We start from the raw sequence: 6,465 nt of genomic DNA on the forward strand, positions 1-6,465 counted from the left end.
GAAAGAGAGGCCCATTGGACTTGCAAACTTTATATGCCCCAATATAGGGGAATGCCAGGGCCAAAAGAATGGGAATGGGTGGGTAGGGAAGTGGGAGGCGCTATGGGGGACTTTTGGGATAGCATTGGAAATGTAATTGAGGAAAATATGTAATAAAAATATTAAAAATTAAAAAAAAATGTGATACTAAAAATAGAAGGGGGCATCAAGAAGTGAAAATGTTTCAGGGATGATAGGTAAACAGAGAAAAGAAGAATTTGGAGAGGAGGGTCAGTCTGAACTTATCAAAAAAAAAAAAAAAGATAATATCAACCATTCAGTCAAGAGATACCCATGGGAAAAGGAATGGCCAGTCTGCTATCAGGATGGCTTACTGTTTTTTTGTTTGGATTTGATACCTGCTTCACAGGAGGAAGTTCACTTTAGGTACTTTAAACTTTGTCAAAACCCCATGACTAGCAGGTCAAGGACTCTAATGTGGAAGCTATTGCTTGTTATTGTTTAATAAGTAGACATGGTATACCTTTCAAAGTCCATTCTAAATAACTAGAGCATGTATACCCATAGACTAATGCTATTCCCATCTTTGGTTAGAGAAGGATCTTTTTGCAGTGGCCAGAAATGATTTATGGGATGAAATCCTGGTCAATTGAGAAATCTACATGTTTACTGTCCACCTACAAATGGGACATCTCCAAAGCTGAGGGACAGCATAGAACAAAGGGCAAAAGAATGTAAATGCTGGAGAAAAGGAATAAGCATTGCAGAATACTGAAACCAGGGCATGGTGTGGATGTTGTATTCTTGAACTTTCACCAGCTGTAGTCATCTGTGTAAGATCTTCACAAGATTAGGTTTGTAAGCACACTGTCATGAAAGGGAGAGTGTTCACTGATAAATTGCACATGATTCTGTAAACAAACTCCCATTTATGCTCCTGCAAACAACTTTAATGGAACTCATTGGTTAACTAAAGGAAATAATAAATAGGGCAATGTCTGTATAAAAACAGAAAAGGGAATAACTTGAATGGCATTGGGACAAGAAAAGGTAATTATGGTGCACATGAATGAAATATATTGTGTAGCTATTTAAAAACATCACAATGAAACTCCTCCTTGTAAATCTATTATATGATATTTGTAATACTACTTTGCACCCCTCCCCAAAATAATCTTTATCCATAAGTCTTCCTTAGTGTTCCTCATTCTAGGTGTTTTAGGTGGGAACTGAATTCTTGAACAGAAAATCAAATTTTGAATTCTGATACTGATCTCAGCTGGATTGGTAAGTACTTATCTTCAATAAGATTTGGTAATAATAGTGTGTAAATGAGAGGATAGTTCATTTGCTTTTGAATGCTATTAGTGAAAGGATGAATGGTATATCTTTTCCACTGTTCAGCACATATGTTAATACGAAGACAAGGAAAGTGCCAAGATACATTTCACAAACACAGGAACAATGAGAACACTTACCTCAAGGCACTCTGATTATGAAGTTTGAAGGACAGATTGTGACCTGGGTATGGCATGACTAGAGAGAGAGAATACATGCTCTAGCTGAAGTCATGGATAAAGACACCATTGTACAAGATCTTTATCAACAGATCAGACATATTTAGTAGGGATGTGTTTGTGCAACTTGTGTATTGAACTTGATATTCAAGGTTGTTAAATTTTAGAATTGCATTAAATATGTGTAAAGGATTACAAACAAACCCTTAAAGCAGGGTTCTGAACTGAGTAATTATTTGCAACCAATTTAATGTTAAAATATAGTCACAAGATGAAAAATAAATTCTATTTTTATTAATAAGTAAAAGATGCTTAAACACTTAGCCTCTCTTTTGCTAAAGCAAGGATCCACAATGTGACAGTACTAGGGTTGCCCCTAAGCCAAATGAGTCATGTGGGGTCCGCTCTTGCTCTTAGTATGCAGTTTCAATACTGTTTCACTCAAAATAGAAAGAACATAGCCTCTAAGGATTCTGCACTTTAAGCATACTGCACTCTAGATTTAGTAGAAATTAAGAAAAGGAGAAAAGATGGGAAAAGAGCCTAAGGGGATACTTTTGTTCTAGGACAGTTGGCTGCTCTGTGCATTTAATTCACAGAATCTTTTAATTTGAATGGATTGTGGAGGTCAGTAAGTCAAACCTCTTTAAGTGTGTGACACTTCAATAAAATCACCTATACATGGTAATTTCATCTTGCTTGGCTACCTCTGGTAATAAAAACACACTAATTAGCAAGGGAGCAGGAGCTGGGTGATTATTCCAAATCTGCAGTTTACATACAATTATTATACTATAGGATTCCTATTCTGATTTTGCCTAGCCATGAAAATAAAAATGTATAAACACAAGCATTCATCTGCCCTGGATTTTCCCCTACAAATCTTCAGTTTATGACAGGTGTGATATTTTTCTGATCTTCAAAAGTTGCGTGATTCTTTTAAATCTATCTTTTAAGAAAAATAGTGACCATTTGTAGCAGACTATGGCAATGATAGCAGACATAGAATACACCAGCAAAATGGCCTTGTCCTGAATTTACTATGAAATACTCTTAGGTCTTGAACAAGCAGGGAAGAAAGAACCTGCCCAGTATCATCACACAACTGAGTACTTGCACCAGAGTTTCATGAGAGACATCTTCTCTGTGGAGGCTGAGATAATAGCTCATTTATTTGGTTAATGAAGTATTTATTTTACTACCTTATAGTTTCCAAGAGAATAATTTAAATTCAAAAGGATAGAGGAATATTACAGTCATGATAATTTAAAACAATTATTACTGAAGTATTCTTTACATAAATAGCCATGATAGATGTTGAAACAATTCATCAATAATCAGAATTTTCCTTAACAGATAGTAAAACAATTAGTCAAACTCAAAACAATGCAATTTGAACAAAAAGTATTCTACATAAAACATGAAAGTCAATAAATTTTCATATTTTCTGGATTTGGGGCTAGAATTAAGGCAGAAGTCACCATGAATAGCCTTGTTTTCTATAATTTATACATGCAATGTCTTTTCAATCAGTAATACATTAATAAATAAGACAATAAAACAATTTTTGCTCAAGTAGAAACATCAAAGCTTCAATAAAATCTGCATAGTTGTGCTGTCTTATTGAGTATAAATCATAACAGAAGATAGAGTAATCTGATAAAACAGAACCTCAACTGGGAAGATGCCTCCATAAGATCTGGCTACAGTGTATTTTCTTAATTAGTGATTGATGAGGAAGGGCCAGCCCATTGTGGGAGGTGTCTTCCTGGGCTGGTAAAAAAAATAAAAAAGGCAGCTGGGTAAGCCTCTATGAGCATTACAGTAAGCTGCACTCTTCCATGGCTTCTGCATCAACTCCTGACTCCTGTTTTCAGCCCTGTCAGTTCCTGTCCTGACTTCCTTCATTGATGAGCAGTGGTGTGGAAAAGTAACCCAAAAAAAAAAAAAAAAACTTTACTCATGAAGTTTCTTTTGTTATGGTGCTTCGTAACAGCAGTGGAGGGTCATATGGTGAAAATGGCAGGCAGCTATACCTCTCTCCCCCACAGGCCTTTGTGTGAGTGCCCATTCCCAGTTTCTGTGCAACAGCAGAGGCTCAGCAACAGAGGCTTAGCAGCGTACTTAATGACTAGCATCCTGACTCAGGCTGCAGCTGTGGCTTGGGAAAAGGAGGAGGGGAAGTGAAATGCAGCCGTGCCAAGATTAGTTGGTGCAGCTGCAAGGCAGTAGATGCTGTGTTCTGTGCCCACCGCTGCGTCAAAACCAGCGGGAACTAGATCTCCTGACAGCTAAAAAAGGTGGTCTTTGCCTGTTCCTACAAGAAGAATGCTGTTTTTACGTCAACCAATCTGGGATAGTGAAAATTAAATCCAGTAACTACAGGTAGACATCAAAAATTTCAGTGACTGTAAGACCTCCAGTTCTGGGATTTTCCAGAACCCAACATGGAAGTGGATACTCCCTTTCAAAACACCTTTCCTAGTCATATTCCTGGTGATATTATTGGTTCCTTGTCTTATTAATCTTGTCTCTACATTCCTTCAACAAAAGGTACAAAAAAAAAAATCTAACCAAACTATTATTCAGTTCCTGTTACAGGATTACCAGCCGCTGCCCACAGAAGAGCCACTGTCCATAAAAGAACCTGATTCAGACAATTACCAAATGGATTCTGATGGTGAAAGCCAGATATACCCTGAAATTGATGACACCCCTTAGACAGCAGGAAGCAGTTTGAGAGATACTATGCCCTTGTTCCCTTTTCACCATTGGCTTCCCCCCTCACTTTTCCTTCCCTTCTTTTTATAATAACAAGAAGGGAGGCATGCTATTACCAGGGCATTCCAAACTCAGGCCCTAACAATGTGACCCATGACCTATGTTGCCAAGCCAATGACCCTCAATCTCAGAATCCACTTAGCTCACTCCCCCCCTCACTTGTGTGACTTCATTTTCCATATAAATTAGGAGATCACCTCCTTCTCACTCTCTTTCTTTCTTCTCTCTTTCTTCTCTGTCCCTCTACTCGCCTCGCTGCTCCCCTTTGTCTCTACACAATAAACCCCTCTCATGTGGAACTGCCTTGGCCTGGTTTGCTGTTTGGTATATCTGCTATATATATAGATAGATATATAGATATATAGATATAGATATAGATATAGATATAGATATAGATATAGATATAGATATAGATATAGATATAGATATAGATATAGATAGATAGATAGATAGATAGATAGATAGATAGATAGATAGATATTGATATTAATAATACATCAATGGGGCTACTCATTTTTTGCAAGATTTTAATTGGAGTTACATTACATATTTTACTCCTCCGATAGACTGCCAAATAATAAACCCAATACCAGACATGACATAATTCCCCTGGGGTTGCTGACCAGAAGTGTTCAAGAGACCTTCGAATTGTACATGATATTGTTCTTGCTATTGTGTTCCCAACATAACGGTAAAGCCTTAAAAGTCTACATGCATGTAAACAAATAGAATATTTATGCACCTGACCATAAATAGAAGATTTTTTTTCTCCTGCTGTCTGTTTTTATGATACTGAAGGGTGCTATGTAGGCTGCTATGGGTGTTATCAACAATTGTTTTCTTTATACTACAAGAAAATATTGGTGTTTCCCCTCATAGAAAGTATGAAAAGACTTCTTTATGTATGTTGGGGACCTCGTATCAGTTGGTGTATGCTGCCTGTTTGTTGGTCCAGTGTTTGAGAGATCTCAGGGGTCTAGATTTGTTGGGCACAATTTTGGCCCTGGTTTGGGCCTTGAGGACAAACTAGAGCCTAGCTTGAGTTTCTGCAGCCTTGTGGAAAAGCCTAAGCCTGGCTTGAGTTTTGAGACCTGTCTCAATTACTTCTATATTTGGGTGACTCAGCAAGACCTGTTTGGCCTTGCCTCTGCCCCACCATTGCTGATGTAGAGCTTTGCCATTGGCCCTGTCAGTCACTGCATACACACACATCAGTCTAAAGCAAGCAAACAAACAATAACAATAATAAAATAGTTAGATTCTTTATTGTTCTTCACAATTACTCTTCTGTAACTACTGCTGTATTACTTATTTCTCCACTGCTATGAATCCTATGGTAACATACTCTTTGATAGCTATTTATACGAGAAGAAATTTATTTTGAATTATGTTTACAGGGGACTAAAAGTCAATCAAGTGGCTGACATGGTGGATGGGGCAAGAAACTCAGAATGTCTTGAACCACAAACATGAAATACAGACAGAGAAAAAAACTTGAATTGGAGTAAGGCTATAAAACTTTCAAAGTCTTAACATGTGGTTTTAATAAAAAGCCATTGGGAGTAGATTTAATATCATGTCCAGTTAGAAGTACAATTTTAATAGGTTTATTTTAGTTTTTGTAATAGGTCTAGCCATAGGTTCTTGGCCAGATAATGGTGCCATATATACCATTCTTTGTACAACAGGCCTCAATTCCAACCAGAAAGTTCCTGGTTAGTCCCATTAAGATCATGGCACTGTTACACCCATAGTCATGTCATGTTAGATCAGTCATTATTGTAGTTCACAGAGTTCACTGCTGGGTAAAATTAATAATTGCTCTTTTTCTCTCTTATAGCACCTTTTATAGCACTATAGAAACTTGCCAACAGGGATAATGATTTCTGGCTAATACCAAGTTGATTCTTCATGTTTTACTACACTGTATGTGGTATATTCAGAATTAAGGTGTTATCATCAAATTCTAGAGGATAACTAAGAGCACTGACAAAAGCCTATAACAAGCCGGGCGTGGTGGCGCACGCCTTTAATCCCAGCACTTGGGAGACAGAGGCAGGCAGATTTCTGAGTTCGAGGCCAGCCTGGTGTGAGTGAGTTCCATGACAGCCAGGGCTACACAGAGAAACCCTGTCTCGAAACCCCCCCCCCCCTAAAAAAAAAAGGC

This window comes from Mus caroli, chromosome 13 (genome assembly GCF_900094665.2).
Source record: "Mus caroli chromosome 13, CAROLI_EIJ_v1.1, whole genome shotgun sequence".
Classification (NCBI taxonomy): Eukaryota; Metazoa; Chordata; class Mammalia; order Rodentia; family Muridae; genus Mus; species Mus caroli.